The following is a 17,327-nucleotide window of genomic DNA, read 5'->3' on the forward strand; positions in this document are numbered from 1 at the left end:
CTCTGTCTGCAACACTTGAAATTTATAGGTCACTTTTATGAATTACGCATGTTTTTGTGTTTGGCTTGTTTCTTCAAATTGCTCCATCCAGCCCACCTATTTGTGTGCTCTGGAACATCTCTGTACTCCAGTGTTCAGCCACACTTCCACACTTCAGCCTCTCTCAATTTCCCCTTTACCTTTTTAATAGTCAGAGGTGGTGGTTGAGGGAGAAAGGGACTTTATTTATTTATTTATTTATTTACTTGTTTGTTTATTTTTTATTCATTTTTACAATGCCATTCTTTCTCTGTTTAGGAAATTTCATAGCAAAAATATGCTGCTGACTTCTAACCCTGTTACCTCCAATAAACCCTGCTAAGAGTTTGGCACAGACTCACAGGTCACACAAGGACAGCTGAGAATGGGAAAAACAGCCAGTGCCTGCAGCGGACTTAGCAGTGTGGCAGAAATCCAGCTCCAGCAACAGTTAGCCTTAGCACTGAACACCGAGCAGCTCCCTGCAGCAGCTGATAGAGTCCAGCGTTCTCTGCAACACAACACATTCCTTCAGGATTTCTTTTCTCAGCCCTGTTTCTCCTCAGAACCTTTTGGCTTTTTTTCCCGGCTGCCGTCTCCACGTCTGCTACTCTCACAGTCAAAAACACCCAAAAGGCTCTCACCTTCCCAGAGCAGTCTCATAAGCTTGTGGTTACTTAGCAACCACCATCAAGGCTCACTTAGGATTATCCTGTTATCAAGGCCAGAGTTTAGCACTGACTTGTGTCCACTGCAGGATTTCTTCTCTGCACCTAAAAGGCTGAATGTGTATGTAGGCTAAATTAGACAGATAGATAGATAGATAGATAGATAGATAGATAGATAGATAGATAGATAGATAGATAGATAGATAGATAGATAGATAGATAGATAGATAGATAGATACTTTATTGTGCAAAAGTTTTAGACCACTTCAGGAAAAAAATCAGAAAGCACAGTTTTAATGGTAAATTACACAGAAGCCTAAACAATTAAATATGGCTTTACATTTTCAGTATTTATTGTGTCATCTCTTTGCCTTAAATATGGAGTCTTGCTTTCAGTTTTTCAAAGCAATCTGCAGGGATATTTTTCCACACCTCCAAAGTTCAGTCTTAGACGTTGGTTACATGCTCTGGTTTTCGCCATCCAAGTAATATTTAACACACGCAGTATTGTTGAGGTCTGGACTCTGGGGTGGTTGTTCAGAGAACTCCAGCAGCTTCTTTAACCTATTTTGAAAATGTTCTTCTTTTCTCTCTGTTTTCTTTTGTCAGGTTCTTGACAGATACATACGAAGCCCTGCTGGTGACATCCCATATAAATGATGCGTGGCCACGACTTAGTAAGACGAGGAAACAAGATCATGCCTTAAGCTGTGGTCAGCGTTTAATTATCTCATTCCCATGCCTTAATAAAATGTGCCCATGCAGTAGGATCTTGTCCCCACACCTTACTGAGTCATGGTCATTTTTATTCAAATGGGTCACCAGCAGGGCTCTGTTACACAGCTACAGATCCTTCCAGACGTATAGTGTTGTCTTCTCACAGTGGAAGGATGGACAGAAACACCTGTGGATGTTTTCCGATCTGAAGTTCCGATCTGATGTTTCTCCTCTCTATCAAAGACGAATGCTTGAAGTGCTGTTATCTGATGGTGATAGTTTTGGTGGTCTGCCAGGGCTTGCATGGTTTTGAGTCCCACTTTTTGTATATTTTTATCAAAGTTTTAAACTCCAGTTATGGAAATATTAACTTATTTTCCTTTGACATTGGTCTTCCTTATGCATCTTCTCTTAAATATCTCCTGAAAATTAATAACTGGCACATAATGACCAAAATTAAATAAAATAATTCTGACCTTTTGATTAATACATCAATAGACAATAGATAGATCAAAATCAGAAAAATTAGTATGTAGTTTGCCACTTTTTGCTGCTGTATTTGCTCCTTTACAGCCTCTGTAATACCTGTTGGAACAGTGCTGTGAGGATTTGATTGCATTCAGCCACAAAAGCATTAGTGAGGTCAGGTATTGATGCTGGATGATTAGCTCTGGATCATAAACCCCACTCCAGCTCATCCCAAAAGTGTTACATGGAGCTGCAACACCCGAAAGAATGCAGTTTCGCTGTTCTACAGCCTAGTGCTGGGGGCTTTATACCCCTCTAGCTGATGCTTGACATCAGGTATGGTGATCTCAGCCTCATATACAGCTGCTCCAGAGCATCCCACTCTATTGCTTTTCTACAGAGATTACTTAGGCTGTGTACATCAAATGCTTGTATCAGCAATGGGTGCACCCTAAAGTACTAAATGTAATCATTACAAGGCTTATGAGGATACTTTTAGACCTATAGTGAAGACAGATAGAGAGAAATCTCCTGTGCCTTTATGAGTCAGAGTCAATCAGAGTCAATCTGCACTCATGTCTTGATAATATGGTTTTATAATGCTATTACTGCATAATCTCAGCAGCTATCAGATATGAACTCCCCACAACAGGTCAACAACTATAACGCTGACTCAGACAAATAAATCTGAATTCAAATCAGCCTATATGTATTACTATGGTTCAGGTTCAGCAAATTGTTTGCCAACAGTGCAAATATATGTACAAGATACCATTAAATAATATTTTATAATATTTCAGAAGGCAATTCACTAGACCTTTGACTTTTTTTTTCATTGAAATGATCTATCTATAATGGACAGACAAGAAGCCAAATGACTTAAATAAGCAGTTGACAGCAGTTGAAACAAGGCAGTGACAGTTTTAAGTGAGGTGAACCCCAGTAGTACGGTCATAGCGTACGCAGTGTGTGATGGATGTCTCTTTACATTCAGATTTTATAGTGACTTGGTAAATCCACAATCAGAGATTTGTAATTTAAGTTCTGTTTATGTGTGGTATATTGCCATTCATTCCTTCTGAAACCTCATTCTACTTCCACATAATTTAATTGCCTCCACAGCTTTTAGAAGTCTGTTGTGTGCTTTTTAGTTGACTTCTATAATTTTAGAGCTCTGTCTCAGCCAGGTTTGCACAGTATGTTGGTCTGAAATCCCTGAATCTGACTCTCACCTGCTATACAAGCAAATTACAGGCAATACTTTAGGCGGCATATGCCTTATAACACCTCAGAGTTACTACCATGTTCAAATAAATTCCCCTTAAATGGCCAGGGCCAATGTTTTCTTACACACTTCTATAACCTAGGAATAGCACAACCAATTTGCATTGAAGTGTCTGTTGATACTGAAAAATAAACCATAGTATGTAATAAACCTAAGATTTTGAGGGGTTTAAGGGAAATACACAAAGTGTCTCAATAAAATGTTGGGCCACTGTAGGCCACCAAAATGTCTTCAGTCCCTCCTGTACAGTAACAAAGACCACCACCATGATGATGGTGGAGATTCCCCATAGGGGTTCAACTGGGTTGAGATTTGGTGACTGGGAAGGCCATAGAACATGCTTTACATAATTTTTATATTGATTGTACCATTCATTGACCCCTTGTTCTCTGTGAATGTGATCATTGTCATCCTGAAAGAGACCACTTCATCAGGAAATCAATGTTTCATCACAGGATAAAGGTGATCAGAGAAAACGACATTCTCTTGTTTTGCTTTGGCCTTTCACTCTAAGGGGACACCACCACCCCTCCCCCCAAGAGCATAACAGAGCCACTGGACCCCCTCACTGTAGAGATCAAGCATTCATGCCTATACTTTTCTCTAGGTGTGTGCTCCACATGCATACTTTCGTGAGATTGTGGTAAAGGATGACTCATCTGACCAGATCGCTTTTTAACACATCTATGTAGTTGCAAAACTGTACTATTAAATGACTGTTTGTTTATGGAAGTAGGGGTTAATTCACCAAAAGAATAAATACTTTTAAACCCCCCTCCTCTCTCTCTCTCTCTCTCTCTATATATATATATATATATATATATATATATAATGTGCATTGAATGTTCTTGCTGATGTCCTGCATTGACATTTCAGTCACCTGAAAAACTGCTGCTCTTCTGTATTTTCTTATATACCACACTAATGCGCCAAAATCAGAGTCACTGAGCGTGTCTTTACAACCACAAATTCCAACCCTGTTTACTGATGTCTGTTCCACAGACTTCAATTTCAGTGTCAATTTAGTCACTGTTCCTATTGAAACACTGGCCAGTTGAGCTGTGATTTCATGACTGAAATTTCTGTCATCTGTGCCACAATGACAAAGGCAGATCTTTTCCTCTTGCCATCTTGATCCAAAATCAAGGTCAACTGAGCCTGATCAGCATTTTTATACATGCCTTAGAGCATAGTAGGTTCTTAATTGCTTAACTGTATCACAGAGTACATTTGAGTAAATGAGTGCCCATTTAGAAATGTGCCTGTGTTGCCTTTGCTGCTGTTTGTTATGTTGCCTAGCCAGTGACTACTGCTGGTTTGAACAAATAAACAGATGCACTAATATGAACTGTAGTATTGCAGTACTGCAGTTCATGTTAGTGCATCGTGACATAGCAGGATTTTCCAGTGCTTCTAGTGCTTTTGTATTAACAGGTTGATGTGATGCACTAGTTAGTATTAAACTTGTGTAATGAGCAAGTCCTCTCTGTTGCATACAGTAGTACAGAAGGGCCCTACATTAATTATGCATTGCATTCACATAATCCCTTTTGATCCAACGATCCCAAAGCACTTCTCCTCTGCATGGGGCCACACGAACTTACCTCAGCCTGATGTGTCACACCTACTGCAGTCAAATGGGATTTCATGTCATGATGGGGGACAGAGCCACAGGCTGGCATCATTGCTGTATGTTGTATGAGGTGGAGAGAAATAGCTTAGAGGTTACAACATGGATATAATGCTGTAATGAACAGAGTTGGGTAATATACTCTAAGACATGATGGCTGGATTGTTTTAAATGCATTCAGTAATATGTTCTGTTATAAAATATAACAAAGTAACATATTGTGAGTCATTTTGAATACAAACAATTTGCAGAAAAGTCCTGTATTTAATTGAAAACAGTACAAAAAGAAGATGTTTAGTGTTTTACCTGATTATTTTCATTGTTTTTTGTCAAAGTATTTTGTAAATGCTAAATCTAAAGTTGAGACATGCAAAAAAAAATGTTCCAAAATTGTTGCAAAATGTTCCAAACACGTTATGCATGTGAATATATGACGGTTGTGTAAAAAAGGAGAATCCAGGAAAGGCCAAGAACCTTCAAGAACAAGAATTGATTGCCACTTTGCTAAACATGCTTTAGCAAATAATCCAAGAGAGAACTGTGGATAAGTTTCTGTATGCCTGTGTGTTTCAATCTCTTACATTGCACTGCACTAAAATCCAGCATGTTTCTGTGATTGACATCAACACATGGGCTTGGGAATACTTTGACAAATTGGCATCAATAAACATTGTTTATCACTGCTTTCTGTACTTTGTGCTCTGCACAGAGGAAGTCATATGTCATATGTGGGCTCAAGCTCATCTGAAATGGATTGATGTGCAGTGGAAATGTTTATTGTAGCCAATGAGTCAACCTTCCATATTGCTTATTGAAATAATGGATGTTGAGTTAATAGTGTAAAGTACAAAAACCAGGGTTGATCATGGTATCAGAGTGTATTACTGCCCATGGTATGGATAGCTTTGATGCATCATTATTGTTTAAAGATTATATATATATATATATATATATATATATATATATACATTTTCAAATTATATATGCTGTCATCTACACAACATCATTTTTCTTGACATTCAATGCTAAGCCACATTCTGCATGTGTTATAACCAGAGAGTTTCAGCATAGTGGCAGTGTGAATGCGCAAGTTGAGGCCTTGGGGTTATTGGGGAGGTTGGTAGGTTGGATAGTTCTTGCACTGATCACCAATAGTGAAACAATTCTTCTTTTAAAAGCTCAAACACCCAATTACAGAATGGCAATGGCAGAAATTTTAGGGTAGCATCTGGGGTGGCCAATCAGATTTCACGATGGGGCACTGATCACCTAGGCCACCTCTTTAAAACCATGTATGTCTCCTGCTGTAAATATTTGGTATATTATAAAGCCAAAATATGACAATAAATACCCCATGTGGTTGCAAAGCTGAAGGCTTATATAGCAGAAGAGTGGCAAAAAATTCCACTTTCAAAACTGAATCAATTGGTGTCTTCAGTCTCCAAAAGATATTTGTGTTTTAAAAGAGAAGATGTGTTGCAGACATAGAATTTGGAATGAATGTACATTTTATAAGGTAAAACATCAAATATGTTTTCAATTTAACAGTCAATTTAAACATCAGAATTTGCTAATGTTTGCTTTCTGTTTTTATTTGCATTTCACATATTTTGTGATTTAGTTTGAAAAAAAAGAAACATCTTGGGATGCTGTTGTGATTTGTACCTAATTCATGCTGTTTCCCAGCCTACTTAGTCTCCACAGTAGTGAAATGGTCAAAACAGCATTCCTCACCATTACTGGTAAATTTTAATATTCGTTTTTTTGGCTCTTATCACCAGCATGAGTTTGCTGCTGCTCCCATAATCCTCCAAGCAGGACTGCCACCTGTCTCATGAACTTAGAAAAGTGGGATACTCTCTGGTAAATGGAGCAGGGGACCCACTTAAAAGCCATACACTCAAGCCTTTTGTGTTTTTTTTCCAGTAAAGTGGGACAAATTGTATGCAAAAGTGGGACAGATTTAAGCTTATAGGCATCACATTTTCAGCAGATTACCAGCACTACAGTAAGATCCTGTGTGGAGCAACAAAATATTTATCACATTTGACTGAATGTATGGCAATCATGAGCTTAACTGTCTTAATATTTTTATTAAAACAAATGCCCTTAAAGTGTGAACTTCAAGAAGTTTGTGGTCCACTGAGGAACCATGTTCAGTCACTGACATGTTTGTAACATCCTGCCATGAAACACAGTCCAATAAAACACCAGTGCTAAGCTTATCATGAAATTTTCACTACTGAAGAGATGTTCTGGATCATCATCCCTCAGCAGAGCTGAGTAAACTGAGATGAATTACTGGCTCACTGTTTTATTGTCGACTGATTGCTTTATCAGTCTACCAAGGCTTTAGTTGGACCTTTATTGTTTGTAAAGAAGCTTTTTGTTGATTCGCTCTTTTGAACCTATTCAATTAGTATATTTGCAACACACCATGTATTGATTTTAAAATACAATCAGGTCCATACATATTTGGACAGTGACACAATTGTTGTAATTTTGCTTCTGTACACCACCACAGTGGATTTGAAATGATGCAGTTGAGATGTGACTTAAGGGTGGACTTTCAACTTTAGTTCAAGGGGTTTAACAAAAATTATGGCATAAACCCTTTAGCCATTTTTACATAGTTACTCCATTTTCACAGGCTCACAAGTAACAGGGCAAACTAACATTATTATATATGCAAGTGAAAAGCGTATTCAATTGGGTTGAGATCAGGTGACTGACTTGGCCATTTTAGAACATTCCATTTCTTTGGCTTAAGAAGTTCTTAGGTAGCTTTGTTTTGGGTCATTATCCTTAGTATATATATATATATATATATATATATATATATATATATATATATATATATATACTATGAGTAAAGTATATATATATATATATATATATATATATATATATATAAATAAAACTGTGAGTATATTGCTATTGTCTGAAGAAGACCTCATATCTCCAAAATGATATCTTTACAGGAGAAGGAAAAAACTTACTTTAATTTTAATGTAAATCAATGGAATCATACTTATTTCTAGGTCATTTTGGGCCGTTTATTTTAGTCCATTCTTCATGAAATTTACACACAATCTAAAGGCCATAAAGCATTATCTAAGGGGACCTAGAAGGGTTAATCTTTTCATGATAAAAGTATCCTGCATCAGCATTCACTATGCACACTTCTGACAGCCACACATTTTACTTGATGAGAAAATTCAGAGCTTCAGCGAGATGTTTTTGCAGCCTAAGTATCACATAAAATTCAAACAGGCTTTGCAGTAGAACAGGCGATGACTGCTTAAGCGGTGGGGTGCTTTGTATGACACAGCGAATAACCCAGGGGCTCTCTCTCATGTTAATCCTCTCTGCCACACAAATGAACTGATAGCTTATGACTCAGTGTTGGTGAACCGTGCAGATGTTTAGCTTGGCTAGCGACCCAGAAAGACAAAGTAAGCTATGAAGCCGGTAACTCTATGCACCATAGCTGCATCAAGGCACTTACCAGGAGGTGTGACATGGCTCATGATCAGACTTTCATCACTTGATCATAAACTCATTATCCGATCATAAATTCAGCGAATGGACTTCATTACGCACAGTGTTAGGTGAAGTGCTGTGTACTCCTTCAAGAGTACTGTGTCATGTAGACAAACTGCGCACACGTTAAAGAGCGCTGATTCAGAATGTAAACTGGAAATGGAACAGACCTTAAATGACCCTCCAAGAACGAGGCCAATGAGAGTGAGCAGTGTGCTGTACGTGTGGATTGTGAGTCAGAGTGCTTCCCGGACTGTGTTGCACTGTGTTGTCTGTTTTTTTGTCCTGTTCTTAAGTAAAAGGATTTTGCAACTTTTCAAATATCAAACTTACGTGAAGTCATGCAGAAAAACAACCATGTAATAATGTTAAGGCTAGTACAAATAGCATTTTGCAGGCTTTGAATACTCATTCACATTTCCAAACATGTACTCAATTGCTCATTCACAAAATCACCCTTAACAGTAACAGTAATATTTTAAGTATGTTAAGTCATTGGAACAGATATGCTTCCATTTTGTCAACACTGTAACAACACTTCCACATCCTGTAGTGTTTAAACTGATATTTAAAATAATAATTTACACTAATGTATGATCTGGTTGCCATGGTAGTTGTAGAGCAGCTACTGTGCTGTACTAAAAGTGAGGGCAGTAGACATATCTATGTTACAGCACCAAAAACTTTGTTGCCAAAAAATCTGTAAATATAGTTTAGTATTCAGCTAATCCATCTATGAACATGTCAGCTGTTCATTACATTCTGTGAAAATTCCACAATAAATAGACCAACAAAAATGCTCCCAAATGACTTTTTACATAAGCTTAAATTAAAAGTTAAGAACATTTTTACCTTCTCCTGTAAAGTTACTATTTTTGAGAAACATGTTTTTCTTTGGACAGCAATAATATATTATAAAAACTCCATCCATCCATCCATCCATCCATCATCTTCCGCTTCAGCATCCTAAGCAATGAGGCCCAGACCTCCCTTTCCCCAGCCACTTCCACTAGCTCCCTGGGGGGGATTCCAAGGCGTTCCCAGGCCAGCTGGGCAATATAGTCATGTCAGCATGTCCTGGGTCTTCCCCGGGGTCTCCTCCCGGGTGGACTTGCCTGTGACACCTCCCAAGGGAGGCGTCCAGGAGGCATCCTAACAAGATGCCCGAACCACCTCAGCTGGCTCCTCTCGACGTGGAGAAGCAGCGGCTCTACTCCGAGTCCCTCCTGGATGACCGAACTTCTCACCTTATCTCTAAGGGAGAGTCCAGACACCCTGCGGAGGAAACTCATTTAGGCCGCTTGTATTTGCGATCTCGTTCTTTCGGTCATTACCCAAAGCTCATGACCATAGGTGAGGGTGGGAACGTAGATCGACCAGTAAATCGAGAGCCTTGCCTTATGGCTCAGCTCTTTCTTTACCACAACAGACTGGTAAAGAGCCCGCATCACTGCTGACTCAGCACCAATCCGCCTGTCAATCTCCCGCTCCCTTGTACCATGACTCGTGAACAAGACCCCGAGATACTTAAACCCCTCCACTTGAGGCAAGAGCTCATCCCTGACCCAGAGAGGGCTCTCCACTCTTTCCTGCCTGAGAACCATGGCCTCTGATTTGGAGGTACTGATCCTCATCCCGGCCACTTCACACTCGGCTGCAAACTGATCCAGCGAAAGCTGAAGTTCACGGCCAGAGGACCACATCATCTGCAAACAGCAGCGATGTGACCTTGAGGTCACCAAACCGGACACCCTCCATCCCCTGATTGTGCCTAGAAATTCTATCCATAAAAATTATGAATAGAATCGGTGACAAAGGGCAGCCCTGATGGAGTCCAACTCTCACTAGGAACGAGTCTGACTTACTGCCGGCCATGCGAACCAAACTCTTGCTTTGTTTGTACAGGGCCTGAATGGCTTGTAGCAAAGAGCCACCCCCGTACTCCCAAAGCACCTCCCACAGAATACCCCAGGGAACACAGTCGAATGCCTTCTCCAAATCCACAAAGCACATGTGGACTGGTTGGGCAAACTCCCATGAACCCTCCAGAATCCTGGAGAGGGTAAAGAATTGGTCCAGTGTTCCACGACCAGGGCGGAACCCGCACTGCTCCTCCTGAATCCGAGGTTCAACTATAAGCCGGACTCTCTTCTCCAGTACCCCTGCATAGACCTTACCAGGGAGGCTGAGGTGTGTGATTCCCCTGTAGTTGGAACACACCCTCCGGTCCCCCTTTTTAAAAAGAGGCACCACCACCCCAGTCTGCCAATCCAGTGACACCACACCCGATGTTCACGCAATGTTGAAAAGGCGTGTCAGGCAAGACAGCCCCACAACATCCAGAGCATTGAGGAACTCGGGATGGATCTCATCCACCCCTATAGCCCTGCCGCCAAGGAGCTTTTTAACTACCTTAGCGACTTTGGCTTCAGTAATGGACAAGCCTATTCTTGTGTCCCCAGACTCTGCCTCCTCACTGGAGAATGTGTCGGTGGGATTGAGAAGGTCCTCAAAGTATTCCTTCCACCGCCCAATGATGTCTTCAGTCGAAGTCAACAGCACACCATCTCCACTATATACAGTGCTAGTGGCACACTGCTTTCCCCTTCTGAGTCACCTGACAATTTGCCAGAATCTTTTCGGAGCCGACTTAAAGTCACTTTCCAAGGCCTCACCAAACTCTTCCCGCACCTGGGTTTTTGCCTTGGCAACAACTGAAACCGCAGATCGCTTGGCCTGTTGATACCTGCCAGCTGCCCCTGGTGTCCTACAGGCCAACCATGCCCAGTAGGATTCCTTCTTCAGCTTGACGGCATCTCTCACCAAGTTGTGACGGAGGTGTGAGTTGAAGATCAATCTGACAGGTTCTTCTGCCAGACGTTCCCAGCAAACCCTCACTATACGTTTGGGTTTGCCCGGGGGCATCTTCCCCCACCACCTGATCCAACTCACCACCAGGTGGTGATCAGTTGACAGTTCAGCTCCTCTCTTTACCTGAGTGTCCAAAACACATGGCCGCAAGTCCGATGACACGACTACAAAGTCAATCATTGAACTGCGGCCTAGGGTGTCCTGGTGCCATGTGCACTTATGGACATCCTTGTGTTCAAACATGGTGTTTGTAATGGACAAACTGTGGTTTGCACAGAAGTCCAAAAACTGAACACCACTCGGGTTCAGATCAGAGAGGCCATTCCTCCCAATTACACTCCTCCAGGTCTCACTGTCGTTGCCCACGTGAGCATTAAAGTCCCCCAGTAGGACAATAGAGTCTCCACTTTCAAGCACCCTTCCCAAGGACTCTAGAAAGGCTGGGTACTCTGAACTGCTGTTCGGTGCATAAGCACAGACAACAGTCAGGACCCGTTCCCCAACCCGAAGGCATAGGGAAGCTACCCTCTCGTCCACCAAAGAAAACCCCAACATACAGGCGCCAAGTCGAGGGGCTATGAAAAAGCTCACACCTGCCTGCCGCCTCTCACCATGGGTAACTCCAGAAAAGAATAAAGTCCAGCCCCTCTCAAGGAGATTGGACCCAGAGCCCAAGCTGTGTGTTGAGGTGAGCCTGACTATATCTAGCCGGTATCTCTCAACCTCGCGCACCAACTCAGGCTCCTTCCCCGTCAGTGAGGTAACATTCCAAGTTCCAAAAGCTAGTTTCAGCAACCGAGGATCAGAACGCCAAGGCCCACGCCTTCGGACACTGCCTGATCCACAATGCACCGAACCCCTACGACTCATGTAGCTCCTTCGTGCTGGACCCGGCCGGGCACCATGAGTGAATGCCCGGCCACCAGACGCTCGCTGGCGAGCCCCTCCCCCAGGCCTGGCTCCAGGGTGGGGCCCCGGTAACCCTGATCTGGGCAGGGTACACAAGTCCTGTTTTCTTGTTTTCATAGGGGTGATTATGGATCACACTTTGTCTGGCCTGCCAACTAGGACCAGTTTGCCATGGGAGACCCTACCAGGAGCTTTTGTTCCAGACAACACACAAACCCCTCCACCACGTTAAGGTGGTGATCCATGGAGATTTAAATGTTTTTAAATGTTTTTAAATGTTTAAATGTTTTTAAATGTTCTATTTAAATGTTTTTGCCGAGGAAATTTATGTTAGGTCATTTTTTTAGCTTAAAAAAGATTTCCTATTTATGGGTAAAATGCTTTAATCAGTTTAGATTTGGATAAAGTATATTTGCATTAGTTCAGTTTGTGTTCTATCCAAAAGTAATCACAGGGCTTTAGCTTCAACAGCTGTATTATTTAATGAAGCAACTGTTGTTTTATATTATGGTTTATATAATTTATTATTATGCCTAATGTGATTCCAATCTGAATTCTTTTGTTATCAATGTAGTATGCAGGGCCTTGTTTTGGTTTTGTAATTCACAATTAGGGGTCAAAAGTTACTCAAAACCATGTTTGCTTTGACTCCCTGAAGCATTTTCACAATCTGCGTTCATGCTGATCCACTGAGCAGAGGATGTGGCCAAAAACATCTACAGTGACAGTAGATGCAAACAACAATACACACAAACAATAAATGCAGGGTCTCAGTACTATTATCACAAACAGCACCGTGCAAAAGTCAGAGATCACACTTTTATTGTTTAATTTCTACTCAAAATGATCATTAAGGACCAGCTATTCATTTTTCAGAGCCAAGAAAAAAAACAGAAAATCTATATTTGATTGATTATTACACAGACACTTCAACAACTGACTATGATATAGATTTTTTCAGTATTTTATTTTATCCACTCTTTGCCTTTTTTACAGCTTCTTCTCTTATCAGGAGACTTGCTGTCAGGTTTTCAACCAATCTGCGGGGATATTTTTGCACACCTTCAAAGTTCAGTCTAAACTGGTTATTTTATAAAACTCACAATCCAAATATTCCCAATGACAAATTTAGTTAGACTCATCAGTCCATAAGACATTACTCCACATCTCAGATGTCCAGTTTTGGTGTTCTTTTGTTCGTTTGATGTTCTTTTTTGTCTATTTTCTTTACTCACTAACAGCTTTTTGACACATTCTCTCAGACTGACAGTGTTGAGTTGTCTTCTCACAGGGGAAGGATGGACAGAAACACCTGTGCATTTTTTCAGGTCTGAAGCAGAGTGGACATTGATTGTTCCCTCTCTCTCAAAGCTTTAACCCTCCATTGCATAATGTTGCCTCGGGGCAATAAACCAATTTTCTTCACTTTATAGTGACATATATTCACTATGTATATTCATGATGTATATTCACATTTATAGTGAATATACATATTTAATGACAATGAAATACTAATTATGAAGTATAATGAACCAAAGAATTTGTACTTGGTCACGTTATCTCTTGTTGGACATTTTTAAACCTCTTTTTGGAAACAAATAACTTTTTTTTTGCATTTTTAGTATTTAAAGATTTAAATACTACAAATTGCGGAGTAACAGAGTTTACTTCTAAATACTCACATTAAAATAATCCTGTTTATGATACTCTGTATAACTTCTTTCCATTGCTGCACAATGTTGCCTTAAGGCAACACACTCCCAAATGACCCATGCATGCAATTTTTAATTTAGATTTTAATAATCACGTTCATTTTATATACAATAAAAGTGAAATCAACAGTTTTTAAAACATTGCTGTCATCATGTGTGCGAAAGAGGGTTCAGTACTGTTTATCTGATGGTGAGAGGTTTGGTGGTCTATCAGGTCTTACATGTTGTTAGGAGTCCCATTGCCTCTGTGTTTTTAAATCATTTTTAAACTCCAGTTTTGGAAACTTCTGTTTTTCACTTATTTTCCCACTTTCCTATTCTACAACCCCAATTCCAATGAAGTTGGGATGTTGTGTAAAACAGAAATAAAACACAATACGATGATTTGCAAATCCTTTTCAACCTATATTCAATTGAATACACTACAAAGGCAAGATATTTAATGCTCAAATGGATAAACTTTATTGTTTTTTGCAAATATTCACTCATTTTGAATTTGATGCCTGCAACATGTTCCAAAGAAGTTGGGACAGGGGCATGTTTACCACTGTGTTACATCACCTTTCCTTTTAACGACACTCAATAAGCATTTGGGAACTGAGGACACTAATTGTTGAAGCTTTGTAGGTGGAATTCTTTCCCATTCTTGCTTGATGTACAACTTCAGTTGCTCAACAGTCCGGGGTCTCCGTTGTCGTATTTTGCACTTCATAATGCTCCACACATTTTCAATGGGAGACAGGTCTGGACTGCAGGCAGGCCAGTCTAGTACCTGCACTCTTTTACTGTTGTAACATGTGCAGAATGTGGCTTGGCATTGTCTTGCAGAAATAATCAGTTACATCCCTGAAAAAGACGTTGCTTGGATGGCAGCATATGTTGCTCCAAAACCTGTATGTACCTTTCAGCATTAATGGTGCCTTCACAGATGTGCAACTTATCCATGCCATGGACACACCCCCATACCATCAGAGATGCTGGCTTTTGAACTTTGCACTGAAAACAATCTGGACAGTCCTTTTCCTCTTTGGCCCGGAGGACACGACGTCCATGATTTCCAAAAACAATTTGAAATGTGGACTCGTCAGACCACAGGACACTTTTCCACTTTGCATCAGTCCATCTCAGATGAGCTCGGGCCCAGAGAAGCCGGCGGCGTTTCTGGGTGTTGTTGATATATGGCTTTCGCTTTGCATGGCAGAGTTTTAACTTGCACTTGTAGATGGAGCGACGAACTGTGTTCACTGACAGTGGTTTTCTGAAGTGTTCCTGAGCCCATGTGGTTAATATCCATTACAGAATGATGTCGGTTTTTAATGCAGTGCCGCCTGAGGGATCGAAGGTCACGGGCATTCAATGTTGGTTTTCTGCCTTGCTGCTTACTTGCAGAGATTTCTCCAGATTCTCTGAATCTTTTGATATTATGGACTGTATATGATGAAATCCCCAAATTCCTTGCAATTTCACATTCAGAAACATTGTTCTTAAACTTTTGGACTATTTGCTCACACAGTTGTTCACAAAGTGGTGAACCTCACCCCATCCTTGCTTGTGAATGACTGAGCCTTTCAGGGATGCTCCCTTTATACCCAACCATGACACTCACCTGTTCCCAGTTAATCTGTTCACCTGTGGAATGTTCCAAACAGGTGTTTTTTGAGCATTCCTCAACTTTCCCAGTCTTTTGTTGCCCCTGTCCCAACTTCTTTGGAACGTGTTGCAGGCATCAAATTCAAAATGAGTGAATATTTGCAAAAAACAATAAAGTTTATCCGTTTGAACATTAAATATCTTGTCTTTGTAGTGTATTCAATTGAATATAGGTTGAAAAGGATTTGCAAATCATCGTATTTTGTGTTTGTGTTTATATTATTTTATTTTTATTTATGTTTTACACAACATCCCAAATTCATTGGAATTGGGGTTGTAAATGCAAGTGGGTTATCATCAGAAAATCTCCTTCTAAGGAGTGTTTTGTAGCTACGTGTGTGAACGTTGGTCTCTTTAAAGGGGAACATAATGTCAGTGACTCAAGGGAGGATGCAGATGTAACAGGTTGGTTTTAAGATTGGAAGGATGGAAGAGTTAAAGTGGCAGCAGAGTATAGAAAAGTAAAGAGTGGACAAATAAAATACTGATCAATTTATTATCATATAGAGTGTTGAAGGTTCCATGTTATTTTCTTTAAGTGAACTGACACTGAATAAATAAAACCATGTACATAATAGTCATTTTGACAGTAAACTGAAAAAAGCAAAAGAGTAGTCTCTGACTTTTGAACAGTATTGTGTGTTCTGTAAACAGTCCTTTTCATGGCTCTTTGCATATGTAGTGTCACTATGCTCCCTCCTTCAGCACAGGCTTATGTGTTTGTGGCTTCATTTCGAAAGAAATAAATCTCTGTGATAATTATGAAGCAACAGTGTAAAATATCTGACAGGCTATTTACATGCTTTTGTTGATATATGTACAAATTTACCACCCAAGACGAAACACCACGTTTCATTGCACATTTCTGGGTGTGTTCCAGGCATAAGCTAAATCCCTCTACAGCACGGCAGACTGCATCCTCTCAAAAATAAGGGGGTATTTGAGGACACTGAGTGACTCGCTTTAAAAGGAGGCCCTCCCAGATCTGTGCGGAAAGACACAAACACGCTGGTGATTTGATAAACATGTTGATGTATCAGAGAGAGGCCAAACAGGCACAGGGCCAAAGGGTAGATAATGGAGAACAAGGACGGTGGATGAACCTGGACGCAATATGATCATAACGAACACTCATAAACACCCAAAATTAAAGTACAATCCTTTGGCTTCACACTGAAATTGTATTATTTTGTCGCTTGTGAAAATTAAACTCATTTGTTTTATTAAACTCGTAACAATCTCAACGTGACTTGCCTTCACAGCAGGGTTGGTTTAAATGTTCAGCATGTGATCTGTCAGTTTGCTGACAAAGAAAAATAAAACCATAGAATTTCTGAGGTCTGTTTTATGGCTCTGTGGTAACTGTATGTGTTGAATATTTCAACAGAACATTTTTTCTACGGCTTTTGATGAACTCCCCTACTCTTGAATAGTATTTTATGCACTATGGATATTGCAGTATAGAACGTGTGCGCTTTTATCTATTCTATTTGACATTTCACCTGTAGGTACGAAAAGTTTTTGGAAGACTTTGTCACACTACCCAACCATCTATGTTTCAAACTAAAACTCTGCATTGGCTTATGCAGTTCAATAACTTCTGTGCACCCTCAGAATTGCAACCTCAAGCTTTCCAAATAACCAATCCAGCAATTTCAAGAGATCATTAGAATATATCACAGTAATTATTCTCTGTAAATATTATATATTCTATTATGTTTCTAAATTTACATTTTTCATCAACACAAGGCTCAAGCCTTCAGCGCAGAAGTGTGGGAAAAATGCTTTTGTTGCTCAGCTGATTGATCTTTTTCATATCTGTATCAGTATTTCATCCAACTTTTTCAACCTTTATT

The sequence above is a fragment of the Pygocentrus nattereri genome, chromosome 4 (genome assembly GCF_015220715.1).
Source record: "Pygocentrus nattereri isolate fPygNat1 chromosome 4, fPygNat1.pri, whole genome shotgun sequence".
In the NCBI taxonomy this organism is placed as follows: Eukaryota; Metazoa; Chordata; class Actinopteri; order Characiformes; family Serrasalmidae; genus Pygocentrus; species Pygocentrus nattereri.